The sequence below is a fragment of the Vulpes vulpes genome, chromosome 12 (assembly GCF_048418805.1).
Source record: "Vulpes vulpes isolate BD-2025 chromosome 12, VulVul3, whole genome shotgun sequence".
Classification (NCBI taxonomy): Eukaryota; Metazoa; Chordata; class Mammalia; order Carnivora; family Canidae; genus Vulpes; species Vulpes vulpes.
Genome location: NC_132791.1, coordinates 180,256,802 through 180,274,061, shown reverse-complemented (window position 1 = coordinate 180,274,061; position 17,260 = coordinate 180,256,802). Strand labels below are relative to the sequence as shown.

The 17,260-nt window shown below is 39.8% G+C and overlaps 1 protein-coding gene and 1 long non-coding RNA gene across 3 annotated transcripts in view; one reads left to right on the top strand and one right to left on the bottom strand.

Moving 5' to 3' along the window:
• ZFHX3 (zinc finger homeobox 3) overlaps nt 1-17,260 on the top strand; it is a 956,897-nt gene that overhangs the window by 536,747 nt on the left and 402,890 nt on the right. The gene's annotated exons all lie outside the window — the stretch shown is intronic.
• LOC140594804 (uncharacterized) overlaps nt 6,852-17,260 on the bottom strand; it is a 32,617-nt gene continuing 22,208 nt past the window's right edge. For both annotated transcript variants that reach the window (XR_011996132.1, XR_011996133.1), the window contains 2 exons: nt 12,640-12,789; nt 6,852-12,513 (listed from right to left, as the gene is read on the bottom strand). This is a non-coding gene — a long non-coding RNA (uncharacterized lncRNA). The remainder of the gene's footprint in view (nt 12,514-12,639; nt 12,790-17,260) is intronic.

Here is a 17,260-nt window from a genome sequence, read left to right as displayed (position 1 = left end):
TATAATACTTTTGAACAAAATAAACAACCAGAACAGAATTTATGACAAGATGGTTTTATATTTGAGAGCCAAAGAAATAAGGGAGGGGTATAATTTCCTCACATTTTATGGATTTCAATATTATGCAAACCTATACCATGTAAGTAATAATATGTGAGAAATACAGCCATTGGAAAACAATGACTATTCCAATGCCTAATCAAACAGCTTCCTAAATCAAACAGCACAACCAACTATGAGAGAGAGAATCCGTATTCTTCAATCCACCATGTTAAGAAAAAAAGAGCATTAAAAAGTGAGACATGAAGTATCATCATCCAATAAGACCTCAATACTAACCTTCCCTGTCCCTCTTCATCACTCTTTATTGCTGCTGACTTTAGGGTAGAGCAAAAAAAATGGTATCTGTAGGTTGAATTCTTCAAAAGTCTCAGTATATTGCTAAGCAAATGAGAAGTTTAATTTATTGACATATCTTACTTCTTTTCTTGTCTTTTTTTTCCTTCTTTTTTTGCTTACTGATTTGATAAAGAAAAGAAAATAAATAAAACTCAAAAATTCCCAAATATTAGGAATGGAAAAGGGATGGTAAGTACAGACAGATGAAAACTTTAATAGTTATAATTTTATGTCAATCACTTTGAAACAAACATACAAAAAACCCTTAAAGTCATCAAGAGACAAATATAAAGCACATAATCTCCAGAGGGAACAGAAATAATAGCAATTTAAAAATTGAATATATAAACAAATTTCCCACCAAATAAGACAGTGAATTCAGAAACTTTTAACCTCTCGGAATGGCTAAAATTAACAACACAAAAAACAACAGATGTTGGTGAGGATGCAGAGAAAGGGAAAGCCTCTTGCCCCCTTGATGGAAATACAAACTGGTGCAGCCACTGGGATAAACAGTATGGAGGTTCCTCAAAAAGTTAAAAATAGAACTACCCTATGACTCAGCAATTGCACTACTAGGTATTTATCCAAAGGATACAAAAATACAGATTCAAAAGGATACATGCACCCCAATGTTTATAGTAGCATTATCAACAACAACCAAACTATGGAAAGAGCTCAAATGTCCATCAACTGATAAATGGATAAAGAAGATGTGCTATATCATATATATATATATATATTGGAATAATACTCAGCCATCAAAAAGAATGAAATCTTGCCATTTGCAATAACAGATGGAGCTAGAATGGATGTATTATCCTAGACAAAATCAGTCCGAGAAAGGCAAATACCATATGATTTCACTCATGTGGAATTTAAGAAACAAAATAGAAGAACATACGGGAGAGGAAAAAGAGAGAGAAGGAAGCAAAGCATAAGAGACTGCTAATTACAGAGAACAAACTGAGGGTTGATGGAGGGAGATGGTTGGAGGATGGGCTAGCTGAGTGATGGGTATTAAGGAGGGCACTTATGATGAACACTGGGAGTTGTAGATAAGCAATGAACCACTGAATTCTACTCTTGAAACCAATATTACACTATATGTTAACTAAACAAAATACTATTTAAATAAAATTTGTAAAAAAAGAAAGAAAAGAAAGTTTTACAAATCTGTGCCAAACTTTAAGAAACTGAAAAATCCCTAACTTAATCTATTTCAGGGAATTTTTTTAAAAGAGGAATGTTGCCCAATTTATATTATGAGGCTAGTATAATCCCCAATTCTGGGAAAACCAAAATAAGAAAAGAAAATTAGAAATCAAACTCATCTGTGAACCTAGATGCAAAAGTCCTAAATAAGCAAACAAATAAACAAAAAACTAACAAATCTAATTTTGCAGTTTATAAAATATAAAAATTCATATCAATGAAGAAGAGCTAATTTCAGGAATGTAACATGGTTCAAACTCAGGAAAACAAATTATACAAGCTACCATATTACCAGATGAAAGGAATAACATCATATGATCACTTCAACTGATAGAGAAAAATCATCAAACTAAATAAATTTATGTTCAATATAAAAATTCTTAGAAACCTAGTCATAAGAAAGTTTTGAAACCAATAAAGCGTATCTACCAAAAATATGCAGCAAATATCATACTTAATAGTATCCCCACTCATATCATTATCCTTGGGGACCATAGAGGAAATTAAGAAAATAATATTGATAGTTATTTAAATAAATATATATAGATGCTGGCTAGTAATTATTGTGAGTATGTATGTATATTCACATATATATATGTAAATGTATACATATGCCTATACTGGCTAGGGTATTGCAGGGAGGAGGTAGGGAAGAGTGATGGAGTGATTTATCACTATCAGATTATCAAAACAAAATAAGAAGCAACAATAATTAAGCCAATTTGATGTTGGTAATTTCTGGAATCCAGAAATAGACCTAAGTATGAAGTAAAGATAGGATATCAAGTCATTAAAGAATAGACAAATGTTGATAAATAATGTGGAATACCTGACTAGTCATTTGAGGAGAAAAGAAGTGACATCAATAAACCCAATAAATTCCAAATCGATCAAAGGCTTTAAAGTGACAAATAAAAGCATAAAAGTTGTAGAAGACGGGATAGGTGAACTTACTGTCCTGAAGTGGGAACACTTTCTAAGAGGAAGATAAAAAACCAGAAGCCCTCAAGGAAAAGAATGATAAATTGGCTATATGAACCCAAAAAGAGAAGCTGAACCCAATGCAAAAATAAGCAATGAAGAAACATCAATGTGATAGTAAAAGTCAACTATCAAATTTGCAAAAATGCAGCAGTTTGGGAATAAACCACCATTCTTTGTAGGAATCTAAATTTGTGTAACTATCTGGAGAGCAACTTGGCAAAAACTATAAAAAATTTAAATATGTATTACTTTATACAATATTCTGCTCACAGGAATTTGCAGATAAGCCTCAAAAGTACACCAAAATGTATATACAGACATACTCATTGAAGCATTATGTTCAACTAGGGAGAAAAAACACTCAATATCTAACAAATGGGGGTATTGATTAAAATAAGGCTGGTAGGTATAACCTATGATGATAGGTAGGTATAACCTATGTGGCCTTTAAAAAGAAGGGGACAGATCTGAATAGACTGATATGGAAACATTCCTAAAATATACCATCAAGTGAAAAATACAAAGTACAGACAAATATGGATTAGTAGGAGTCTACTGAGGTAAAAAAAAAAAAAAAAAAGATTATATATATTATGGTTTCTTTAAGATTTTATTCATCTATTCATGAGAGACACAGAGCAAGAGGCAGAGACATAGGCAGAGGGAGAAGCAGGCTCCCCACAGGGAGCCCGATGTGGAACTTGAGCCCCAAACCTGGAATCACACCCTGAGCTGAAGGCAGACGCTCAACCGCTGAGCCGCCCAGGGATTCCCCCAACTTTTTTAAAAAAATTATATATTGTATTATGTATACTTTACGTATAAAGTTTTATTATATACACGTGGGAAATGTTTCTGAAAAGATAAATGGAAGTGGCCTGCTGGGGAGAGTGAGGACTTAGTTGTTATTTATGTCTTCCTAGTTTTAAGTTGAATTTTCTAACCACGTGGATAAAATACTTCTAATTTTCATATCTGACAGGGGTTATTCAGATAGTAGTTGTATGGACCATTTATATTCTTCAGATTTTAAATGTTTTTTTTTTATTTAAGTAATCTATAACCATTACATGCCTTGCTCTCTTCACTACCTCCTTGTAGTGGGTAAACATCAAGAATATGACTAAGAGAGAGTTAGGATACCCTTCCCAGTTAATCTCATGGGGGCTGATCTGGTACAGCAGGAATAGGATTGTGTTCTAATGGGATTTTTACCCCCTGGGGGTCAAAAGTATAACAAATATTGATTTAATATTTTGGCAATACACCAATAATACTGATAATATTGATAGTTCTAAGAGCCTCATTTCTTCTACTTTACCCAAACTGTTAGAAATGGCATTGGGCTTACTGAAGGCAGCGACTGTGCTCTGTTTGTTTTATGTCCTCCCTCAGACTTGAGCACAGTGCTTAGGACAAAGCAGATGCTCATTAACTATTGATGGAAGAAGATTAAATGAGAAGCTTTCCCTTCCTTTCTTCTATTGGCCACGTGTTTGCCCTGGAAGATAAATGTCATATGCATCAATTTAACAAATGTATATTGTGCATCTTTTTAAACATAGCTATTCTTTAGAGTAACAGATCTCAGACTTCTTCACAGACCACTAACATTTCACAAAAACAACTGAGAGAGACAAATATAGGATACCCAGTATTTTATTTTGCAATGCAAAGTCATTTGAAAACATCCACTACAATCTATTATCACTACCATGCATTTAAAAATGTGAAAAAGAATTCAACACAGGAAGGAAAGAGGGAAGGAAGGAAGGGAGGGAGGAAGGAAGGAAGGAAGGAAGGAAGGAAGGAAGGAAGGAAGGAAGGAAGAGAGGGAGGGAGGGAGGGGGAGGGAGGGAGGGAGGGAGGGAGGGAGGGAGGGAGGGAGGGAGGGGGAGAGAGAAAAGGAGGGAAGAATAGGAACCTATAATCTCAGAATAAAAGCTAGTTCTTTAACTATAGTTAGTGTTCCTTGTTTCATCTCATTTTTGCCTCTAAGTGATGAAAATGCTGTCAGGGATGAATGTTATCTCATGGACTGTGTGACCTTGGCCAAGTACTGGGCCTTCCTGAGGTTCAAGTTGTTAGGCTGTAAAAACAGGGCAATAACAGCACCCAGCTCTAGGGTTATTACGGGGATTGAAGGAGGTAATGCTTGTAAACCACATACCATTGCCAGGCACGTAGTAAGCATTCAGTAAATATCAGCTATTATTATCCTTGTGGATGATGTGGTTGTCTTGGGACCAAGACTAAGAGGAAAACAGACCTTGTTTCTGCTGAGAACTTAGCATCTAACAGGGAAGAGAAACAGGTGGTAGGAAAGGGCCCAACGAGTGATGTGGGTGATGAGAGAGGCATGGAGGTGTGGTCAGGGGAGGGAGGCGGTGCACCAGATGGGAGAGGTGCCAGGTCTGAATCAGCCGGGGTGGGTTGCTGCCCTTTCTCAGGCGCTTACCATGCTCTCCGCCACCAGGTTTGTATCAGGTGCTTTACAATCAACTCATTTTATCCCGGGTCAAAGCTGTGTGGCTCTTCCTATTGTCATTCCCATTTTCCAGGTAAGGAAACTGATGTGTGAACTCACAAAGCTAGTCAGTAAGAGAGGTAGGATTTTGATCCAGTTTTCTCACACTTGAAAGCCGGGCTGTGGTGTAGACCAAGGTATCTGTCCTGTGCTCTCGGCAGTGCCATGCTGTCCCTAAGAGCAGTGTAGGCTTTAGTCAGCAGGAGCCATGGAGGAGTAAACAGGGCCATGACCTACGCACAGGGCTGCTATAGGTGATACGATAAAATAGAGAAGACTACAAGCAAGTAGACTGCTTTAGAGGGAAACCAAGAGGGCCCATTTTGTTGAAGTGGTTGATTCTTAGAATGAGCATTGTGTGCCCAGAATCTTCCCTCATGGCTTGTAGCCTAGACTTGGTCATTAGTGGACAGTATGTAACTGCGTGGCTCAACCCTGAGGCACATTCCACTCTCTGCCAAGCTCTAAAAAATGTCCGTGCCTGGGCCACACCCAGAAAAATTAAATACCGGCCTCTGGAGTGAAGCCCGATGGGAAAGATTAGGTTTCATGAAGCTTCTTGAAAAAGAAAAAAACAAAATCACCACCACCAACAACACAAAATCCAATACTTAACATTTCTTTAAAGTGAGTGCAAAGGAGCTCCTGGGTGGCTCAGCAGTTGAGCATCTGCCTTCGGCTCAGGGCCTGATCCTGATGTCCCGGGATCCAGTCCCGCATTGGGCTCCCTGCATGGGACCTGCTTCTCCCTCTGCCTGTGTCTCTGCCTCTCTCTGTGTCTCTCATGAATGAATAAAATAAAATCTTAAAAAAAATAAAAATGAGTGCAGAAATCATACAGATTACTGAGTTTCAGGTTCCTTGCTTCCTGATAACAACCTGGCTTCTTCCCTGCCCTCCCAGAATATTCTATAACTCCTAGCATAGCCCAGCATTCACAGGGTACCATGCAAGTGAGGGGTCCTTCCTAGCTTCAAGGGAAATCTGTGTCTGGCCCTAGGCATCTTTAAAAAAAACAAAAAAAAACAAAAACCCCTACCTGATTCTAAAGAGCAGCCTGATAAAGGACCTCTGATCTCTATATAGCATTCATGTCCTCCGCAGGACAGAAGAACCTCTCACTAAGTGGCCAGTCCACCCTCTGGGGCCTAACCTCTCCCAGAACATATGCACACATCCTAGTCATGTCCACTGGGAACATGAGCCACCATCTTGCCTCAGTCAATCATCAGATATTTATTGAAGCACCTGCCATGCACTTGACCCTGAGCTGGATGCTTTGGGGTGGGAGGGAGATGAAAAGACCCAGACCCTATCTTGAGATGAGCTCAATATGTAGGAAAAGTTAACTTAGAACAGTGTTGCTGTCAGTGACCTCACTGCTGGGTCATTACTTTGTTTTGCCTTTCCTTGGATGCAATCTTTTTTAGGCCCTTGGGAGGGTTTTGACAAATCTCACCTAAAATGAGGTGCATGAGAACTTGCTTCAACAAGAATTTGGGTAGAGTGGATTTGAGGTGACTTTTTAAAGTAAATTATAACATGAAAGGTATCTCAGAATCATTAGTTATTAGGAAAATATAATTTAAAATCACAACGAGATACTTGCAGATGCCTACTAGAATGACTAATATGAAGTGCTGGCCGGGAGAACTGTAACCCACATACACTGCTGATAGGAATGCAAAATGGCACATCCACTCTGGAAAATATTTGGGCAATTTCCTTTTTTTTTTTAAGATTTTATTTATTTATTCATGAGGAACACAGAGAGGCAAAGACACAGGCAGAGGGAGAAGAAGGCTCCCTTTGGAGAGCCCAATGCAGAACTCGATCCCAGGACCCCAGGATCATGACCTGAGCTGAAGGCAGACACTCAACCATTGAGCCACCCAGGTGTCCCTTGGGCAATTTCTCATACAGTTAAATATATAAATTGGGGTTCTGGGAGCTGGAAAGGAAGAGTAACAAGAAAAGAGCAAGAAGGAATTTTTAGGGGCAGTGGAATTATTCTATATCTTGATTGTGGTAATGGTTACATGACCGTTCACATTTGTCAAAACTCAGCATGGTACACATTAAAAAGATGAATTTCTCTGAATGTAAATTATACCTTAATAAGCCTGACTTCTTAAAAATTAAAATAAATGATAAATATCAATTAGGATAAACAGTGCATTCTTAGAATAAGGACAGCTGTCAGGTTAGAGGATGACACTTAGAGGAAACAGTAACCAAGGAGCTTTCCACTCCACAAGTTGGCTCAGGTCTTTACTCCCATATGCTATGTCCGCAGTGGTTGCTGAACGGTACCTAGCATCGGGCACTGCTCAAAGCTGAGCTTCTGCACAGTCATGGGGCATTCCCTGGGCCTCCCTGTCAGCAGTTGCCCCACCAGTAATAGTGGCCTGAGTCCCCTGTTGCTGTCTGTTCTCGTACGGTGGAAGCATGTGTTCAGGACTGGCACTCCCACCCACACTCCAGGCCTCCCCTGGGTCTCCATGGTTATCCCCCACCAAGAGGAGAATGTAATGTTTCGGGTTGCACCAACCCCTCATTTTAAAACAAAAGCCTAATGAAAGGGCAGGTGTGCCCGGAGCCCTCTGTGATTAGCTGTAATTCTTGGCAGAGTGTGACATGCTTATTCTTCTGAATTAGCACAGGGCACAAGGCATTTACCACGGTGCTAATTGCTATTGGATGAAAACAAGCAGCCCCAGTATGTGGGCATGAGGCAAGACAAAACAGATGCCAAAGCCATTCAGAGCCATACCCTGCATTGGGCGCTGCGCCGGTGGCTGAGAACACGTTTGTCTAAATGTCAGTCTCCTGTGGGTAGGGTGTGGGGAGGCAAGGCTGGAAGCCAACATGATTCTGGTCGGGTAACTGGGCAACCGCACACCCTCCTTCCTCCCCTCTGATACAGTCAACACTTGCGTTCACTGCTGTTCTTTATATTCATGTAGAGTTAGGGAAATAATGTGCACATTCTAAAGCATCTCCCCCTAAACTCCACAGGATATGGAATTTCCTCTGGAAGGGAGCGATTGTGCTCAAGCAAAGCCAATCGTAGGCGAAGTTTAACTCATCTACCAGACTTCTTCAAAAATGCGAATGTAAGAGAAATGACAGATTCAGTGTCATTTACTGTGGAAAAAAGCCTGTGCATATCCTACTTCTTCATTTTTTTTTCTTGTCTTCCTCCAAATCACCAAAGACATGTGGAGATAGACATACCTAGTAAACCAGATCTTCTAACATCTCCCAAATATAGTCATGGAGGCCAATCATAGAGTTAATATCGCTGTCCATTTTTATCAGCAGATATTCCCAGAGGTGGTGATGAGGGGACCTCATGAATTGAAAAATAAAATATCCATCTTTATGGTTCTTAAACACTTTTCCTAGAATTTAAAAATAAAACTCTGGGAAAAATAAAATGGGAAAAAATTCACTTAATGAAGGGTAGCTTTTCACCTTCAAGGTGAACGGAATCAGTGCTGAGTCTTTCAGATTCTTCTGGAGTCAACTGGGTCTGCTCCTAAGAGTCTAGTCCAGCTGCCCCTCAAGGCTACTGCAGGCTGGACCAGGCCTGCTGATGGAGCCCTCTCTCAGGCAGAAAGAACTTGCTTCAACAAGAATTTGGGTAGAGTGGATTTGAGGTGCCTCTCTCAGGCAGAAAGAAGGCTGGACCAAAGGCATCATGACAGGTTGGACCAAAGGCATCATGACAGGTTGTCATGGCTCAAAAGGGAAAATGCTTCCTGTAACATCCTTTGTATAAGGAAGCTCCATATTTTAGTGACTGTCCCATTTTCAAGGAGGGGATTCTATGTTGTTCAACAACAACAACCACCACCACCATAGGCCCAATATGGTATCACTCAGAGTTCCCAAAGCAGAGCTTTGTACATAATCTAATTGCAGTTTCAGCCTACCCCAGAAATGTAGTCTTAACCAATCAGAACTTTCTCAGTCAGGCCAATGAGCCTGCCACTTGGATTCTCTCCATCCATACCTACCCCCCATCTCCATCCCAGCAAAAACATTGAGACCATCTGCATGACAAGACGCTTTGCTTTTCCCCCTAAGGGAAAGCCACCTAAAGTAATCCTTTCCTTCTGCCAATAACTTTCTAGACCCACCTTCCTTCTATAAAACCCTTTGATTTAGTACCTCCCCTGGGCTTCACATCAGAGCCCCCTCTAGATGGGGGTTGCAGATGGGATGCTGCCCCATTCTGGAATCATTTCATAAAGCTAATCAGATCTTTAAAATTTACTAGGCTGAATGTTTATTATTTAACAAGATAAATACAGATCTGAGCCTGGTTAGTAATCACCAGGGACTACTTTGTATGCCCAGCATTGAAGCCTGGCTGCCCATCGCAGTTTGGGGTGATCATGTTGAAGCCATGTGTCTCCTGATTAAACCAGATAACCCCCCAAGACCCTGGACCCCTGGACTGCAGTGAACATTCCCCAACTGCAGATAGAAGGAATGGGTATTCCACAAGAAACTGAAGGGAAAGATGGTTAATTAAAGTGTTTGCTTGATGCAATTGAAAATGGATCAGAGCTCACTTCTTGCCTGGCTCCGATTCCCAGTCAAGTTCCTCTGCCTTAGATAGTTTTTCCCCCATTTCAACTACACCACACTCCCACAAAAATGTGACCAAGCCACAAAACATGTTTTTGCTTTTTCATTACCAAGCACTCAACTGCAGGGCTATCCTGGAGGTGTACTGGCATTCGGCTTAGGATACCTGAGTTCACATCTTTTCTGGGTCTCAAAAACCAAGCGGTCATGGCCAAACCCCTTATGCGCTTAGAGTCTGTCTTTGCATCTGTAAAATGGGGACACAATGGTGAATATTTCTCCTTCACAAAAGCCTCGTGAAAATTCTAGGTAATAACAACACCTCTCATGGTGGCTAGCACCTCATAGCTATTCAGGTATTTCTTGAATCGCAATGGGGAAAGTGTAGATATTATCTTGTATTTAAGTTTGCTTCAGAAAGGGAACTATATAGGGGCACCTGGGTGGCTCAGTAGGTTAAGCGTCTGACTCTTGATTTCTGCTCAGGTCAGGATCTCAGGATCACGAGATAGAGCCCCACATGGGACTCTGCTTGAGATTCTCTCCCTCTTCCCCTCCCCCTGCTCTCTCTCTCTCTCTTTCTGTCTGTGTATCTGTCTCTCTCTCAAAAATAAATAAATCTTTTTTTAAAAGGGAGCTGAATAGTCATTCTTGAAAGTGTGTAGTAGTTCATGCCCCCACCCCCAACAGAGCAGAATTTGTAATGCTAGGTTTATAGAAACACTGGCACCCAGAAAGGAATCCAGCCTGAGCTGCCTACTGGGTGCCGCTGGCAACAAGCAAACAAGCTTAGCTGTGAGTGTTGTTTTGCTTGTAGCACCTAAAGGTTACATTTGCATTTGTAATCACTGCCCTGTCACGTTTTTGATAAATTGAAGAGCAGCCAGTTCTCTTGAAAAACCTGAGTCCCCTCACAGTAAAGAGTAGGAGGTTTGTTCTCCAAACTGCCCCAACTGCCACGTTTCCTCCATTCTCCATTAGCAGTTGAGAGAGTGGTCAGGTTTGGGAAATTCCTGCTGAAGATGAAGTAGCTCATGTGACGCCCACGCCCAGAGGCTGTTTACATTTATATTATTGTCCTTGGGAAATCTTGCTTTTCCCTTTGGGGACATTTGTGCTTTGGCCAGCAGACCTCAACTCCCATGAGGACTTGAAGCTGAACCACTTTCTGATGTCTCTTGTCAGATCACTGCAACCATTTTTATACAAATGCCCAGAAACTTCCATTTAAAGTGGAAGATCTCCATGTGGGACAGAAAACCAACCAGGGAAATTCCAAAAGGGCCGATAAGGTCACGAACCAGAGTTTCCAGGGTGACAACACAGAGATTTCCTCGTTCCTCCTTTGAAGCACCTTTCAAAAGTACCAAATACCCCACAGGCCGATGGGAGTGGTCAAAACCACTTTCCTCCAACCTGAGTGATCAAAGCACCTCAGTTCAGTCCAAGAGTCCTGTGAAGAAACTTGCCATTCACACAAAACTAATGTGCAATTCAAGAATGATGGAGTTCTGAACGCTGTGTCCAGCACCAAGTGAGAAGCCAGGGAATGACTCCAGTGAGAAGGAACAGCCGCCATTGTGACCCCAGCCCACTCTCCGCCGGGCCTCTCCTCCCCTCATGATCTCTGGGTCCCCAGCTGACTCCACTCTTATCTCCTGAGCCCGTTTTTCCTTTGCCTTGTGCACCTGGCCTCCTGGTAATGGAGGAGCCAGAACTTCCTAAGACTGTGATGAGAAGAATCTTGGGACTTTAATCAGGAGCCTAGTATCTTTACAACTATATGAGAGCAGTTAGAAAGTCTTAAAAGAGAAAAATGGGAAAAAAAAAAAAGCCTGAACTCAGAGGGATGGGGAGTGGGTGTAGGCTACAGGTATGAAATTTAATGGGAACCGGAAACCCTTAATTGATTTCTAGAAATGGAAATGAGCACCTTGAAAGAACAGGGGTGGGAGTGGGTGTTGTTAATGAAAGCCAAGTAAAAGGGAAATGAGAGAGGAAAGGGAGATGATAAATGAAAATTTGGATCATATGACTCAAGGAAATCATTCCCTGGCTTTCATTTTCATAGGATGTTCTCCTCTGTTTTGCACAGCACCTCCCAGGCAGTGCCCATGAAGCCCCCTCCCTTTTATTCCTACAGGAATAATCTAACAACGTATTTGCACACCAGTCTAGAGTCTGTGAAAGAAGAGGTGGAATAAGAGGGCTCTCCAGCCAGCAGTTTCCTGGGTCCTGTGCCAATCCCTCTTGCTGTTGTTCAGCTCAAGTTCCATGGGATGCCTGGGCTGGCTGGACAGCTAGGGTAGCTCTGCTGGTCTGGACCAACTCGATTGATTTTTGTGGTCTGCTGGTGGCTTGGCTGGAGTTGGATGATCTAGGGAGGGGGCATTTCACTCACGTGTCTGGCAGTTGGCCAGCTGGTTGTTGGTCTAAGAGGACCTCCACTGGGACTTCTTGTCTGCACTCTATGCGGTCTCTCATCCTCCCACAGGCTAACCCAAGCCTTATCCTAGGGCAGCAGTGTCCAAGAGAGTGAGAGAAGAAGCTGCAAGACCCCTTGAGGCGGAAGCTCAGATCTCACACAACCTCAATTCCGCTATATTTGAAGAGTGGGGAAATAGATTTATCTCCTTGATGGGAGGAGCTACAAGGTGTGTAGTCATTTACAGTGTAACACAGCTGGCAATCCCACCACTGATGTTCTAGGGTTGTATCTACTTTCGTTGACTATGCCATGTTGGACCACCACTTTTTCTCCTTGAGTCCCATCTTTATCTCTTCATCACCTGGAAAATAAGAGACATGAATTAAATTATCTTTGAGGGCCCTTCTAGCTCTAAAATTTCATGATGATAAAGAATTATAACTTAACAAGTATTGGGGAAGATATAGAGAAATTGGAAAACTTGTACCTTGTTGATGGGAAGGTAAAATGTTACAGCCCCTGTGGAAAACAGTAGAGGGGTGCCTGGCTGGCTCAGGCAGTAGAGCATGTGACTCTCGATCTCAGGCTTATGACTTCAAGTCCCACACTGGGGACAGAGATTACTTAAAAATAAAATCTTAAAAAAAAAAGAGAGAGAGAGAGAGAGAAAGAAAGTGATGTTTCTCAAAAAAAATAAAAATAGAACTTCCATATGATCTAGCAATCCTACTTCTGGATATTTATTGAAAAGAATTGAAATCAGGATCCTAAAAATATATTAGCACTCCCATATTCATTGCAACACTAATCACAATAGTCAAGATGTAGAAACAACCTAAATGTACTTTTATGGATGAATAGATAAAGAAAATGTGGTTTCTACACACAATGGAGCATTATTCAGCCTTTAAAAGAAATTCTGCAATAATTTCAAATGCAGCAACATGGATAAATGTAGAAGTCATGATGCTAAGTGAAATAAGCCAGTCACAAAAGGATAAATACTGCATGATTCCACTTACATGAGGTGTCTGAAATAGTTAAATTCATGGTAGCAGAGAATGTAATGGTTAGTTGCCATGAGGACTTACAAATCAGTGGGTGTAAAGTTTCAGTCATAGGAGATGAATAAGTTCTGGAGACCCATTGTACATACAACGTTGTAGCTATAGTTAACAATACTGTATTTATTGTACACTTAAAATTTTGTTAAGAGCATGGATCACATATGAAATGGTCTTACCATAATAAAATTAAGATAAAAACAAATTATAGCTTATATCTATCAAGTGATTACCATGTGTCAGCATGGTTTTAAGTGCTTCACAGGTAATAACTCATGACCTGTAATCCTCACAGCTATCCTAGTAGCCCCATTTTACAGGATAGGAAACTGAGGCACAAACCGGTTAAATAACTTGCCCTGTCACAGAGCTAGAGTGGCAGAACCAGAATATGAACACAGTTCCCTGACTCCAAAACCTGTGGTCTTAACTGCTAGGTTGTGTGGCCTGCCTAAAGCATCACCATTCTTACATGAAGCATTGAATAACAACAATGCATTAAAGATGATCTATTTAAGGACTGCTCCTTAATGTGCTCCTGTGCTTTTAAAGGTCCTTTTACTGAAACTCAAGTATAAAACATAATTTTCCTCTCAACTTCCTTCTCTTATAACTTTATCCATCCTTCTGCCCATTTTTTCATTCAACAGATAGTTCTCAAATTCACATATATATGAGAATGTGTCATGACTGGCAGTCATATTAGCTTGACACTTTGTGTCTTCACTCTTGCTTCAATTTCCTTTCCTCTGGCTTCTGGGTTGATGATATTATAACCATATAACAGATGGAGAAGTTAAATCAAAAAAGTATCATAAGACTGTTTATATTTATACTAAGAGATAATTATTCAATTGTAGTTATGCTTTTAGCTCACCTGTTGTCCCAGAAAACAGATTTCCTCTTTTGATATTTGAGTTCGTAATACTTTATATTAAAATAATACTTCATTTTATGTTTTATAGTATTTTTAAAATATTTTATTTAATGAATAAAAGAGAGACACAGAGAGAGTGGCAGAGACACAGGCAGAGGGAGAAGCAGGCTCCATGAAGGGAGCCCCACGTGGGACTCCATCCCGGGTTTCCAGGATCACGCTCTGGGCCGAAGGCGGCGCTAAACCACTGAGCCACCCAGGCTGCCCTGTTTTATAGTATTTTTTAAGGCTTCATATGATTCCAAATTTAAACAGTACAAGAAAGTTTATGATGAAAGCTTTCTTCCCTCTCTTGTACCCAAATGGCCCAAATCTTCTACCCGTAGTCAATATTTTTGGGGTTTTGTAAGCTTTTCCAGTGCTATTTTATGCATTTATCAGCAAGCATATACACATATATATGTGTATATGTTCTCCCCTTTTAGCATATAAATAGTAACAAACTGGATACATAGTTCTATAAATTGATTTTTTTTAATGTAACAGTCTACTTTGGAAATAATTTCTCAATCTTTTATGGATGCATAGTATTCAATTACAAGTACCTAAATAATTTATTTAACCCTCTTGATGAACCTTCAGGTTGTATCTAGCCCTTTGCTATTCTATATAGTGCTGCAATTAATTATTTCTACATAAATCTTGTTTAAATGTATAGGTATATCTGTTGCAGAAACTTCTGAAGGAGAAACCACTAAGTTAAAAGTTAGGTCACCCATTATAAAGAACACACCTAGCACTTGTATCTTGGTTTCTAAATACCATTCTCCCCTCAAAAAAACCAAGGCTCCTTAGAAAATGGTCAGTTCCAGAATAGGAGCAGGACAGGCATGAGATGAACCTAGGGCATCTTACAGTGCCAGAAAGTAAGGAAGTGCTAAAGAATAATGGAGGGTATATCAAAAGGACACAGAAGTCAGCTTGAATTGAGTGTTCACTGACCAGGCGTGAAGCAATTTGGTCATAATAACTAAGGACAGTAAGCCAATCTGAGTCTGACCTATATAATAGAATATCACCATAGTCACAAAATATCTCCCCAAAATACTAACTTACAAAGAAAAAAGCAGTAACTTGGCAGATGCCACCATAACCAAGTGATCAAAATAACATGGCCAGTAGTGGGACAAAGTGACATCAAGTGTGTACTTCCTGAGGACACAACATGACTTCTGTTCCAAAAATGCATACTTTCCACCTAATTATGAAGAAACATCAGACAAGCCAAAAGTAAGGGATATTCTACAAAATAACTAATCAATAGTCTTCAAAACCTCCAGCAAGACAAAAAAGACTGAAAAATTCGTCCCTGTTAAATGGGACTAAAGAGACAGGACAACTAAGTATAACACATGACTCTGGATTGGATCTTGGAAGAGGGAGAAAATACTTTCTTTTATGAAGAACATTTACTGGGGAGTGGATTACATTTGAATAAGATATGTGGGTTATATAATAGTATTTTGTTGATGCTAATTTCTTGGTTTTTTATAACTTTTCAATGGTTAATAATGCAATGTCTTTGTAGAACATTTTCAGAGGTAAAATCATTTTGGAAAGATAATATATGTGTGTGTACATTTATGATGCTTATAGATATAGATATGTACAAATGAAAGAGAGGAGGAGGGAAGAGGAGAGATTGAGAATTATAATGCAAATATTATAAAACACTAACGTTTTGGCAATTTGGGTCACACTAAGAATTCTTTTCACTATATTTGTGAGTTTTCTGTAATTGTGAGATTTTTTAAGTTAAAAGAAATACATGTGCATTTGAAATTTTGATAGATTTTGTCAAATTGCCTGCTATAGAAGCTGCAAAGACTCTCTCCCCCCACCAGCCATGCACGAAAGTGGCACTTGATATTTACAAAATATACTCACGCACTACGCCAGAAGAATTTATTACTACTCATGCGAATACGCAAAGGTATTTTCTCCATTTTACATAACTGAAGCTTCCAGCAGTGTAGACAGTAAGAGGAGTGGTTAAGAACACAAGGTTTTGAAATAATAATTATATGCTATTTCGCCCTAATCAGGCTGGCAAACATAAAGTTTGAAAATACTGAGCATTGGCAGGGATGTAAAGAAATGAAAACTCTTACAGTCTGTTGGAGGGAGTGTAATTTAGTGCAATCATTGTGTGGAGTGATTTGGCAATATTTAATACAGTTGAAGATGTGCACAGCCTGCAACCCAGCAATCCCATTTTGAGATGTGTGTCCTAGAGAAACTCTTACACACATGCAGCTGTATTCCCAGCCATGCAACTGAGGATAGTAAAAATGGGAGACAAACTAAATGCCCACCAAGAGGGGAATGGTTGAACATATTGTGGCCTGTTCCATACAATACTGTAATTAAAATAAAAGTATTAGTGAAAAAGTTTCAGCATAGAAGAAAACTCTAAATATAAGGTTGAGTAAAGAAAGCAAATTGCAGAAGCAAGTGTCCCCTTTCTGTGCATTCTCTGGAGTGCTATATATGGTTTGTGAACATACATACACATGGAAGGTGTATAAAATCTTTCCCAGCGAATTTATACTACCAGCTTCAATAGAATGGTTATTTAGGTAAGGAAGTGAGAGGAACAGAATGAAAGGGGGCGATTCATCTGTATCTGTAGCACTTTATTGCCAAAAAAAAAGATGCAAAGTAAATATGACAAAAATATTAACATTTGTTAAATTCAGAGTACTAAGTACATAGGTATTCTTAGATTATTCTCTTTGCTTTTTTGAATGTTTAAAATATGCCAAAGAAAAAAGTGGGGAACAATGAACATGCGCCTTCATGTCCAAAATCCTGGGTTCAAATCTCCAACACTTACCAATTGTATACATAGGGTGTTTTCCTGACATCTGTGGACTTCAATTTCACCCTGTGTAAAATGTGTGTAGTACTACTTACTTTGAAATGCTGGTTTCAAGACTGAATTTGATGTATATAAAGTTCTACCACGACATGCTAATAGGTGCTCAAAACTAGTAGGTATTACTATATCCAATAATTCTCAACCAGGGACAATTTTGCCTCCCCTACGGGGGACATTTGGCCATGGCAATGTCTAAAGACATGTCTGATTGCCACAACTAGGAGAC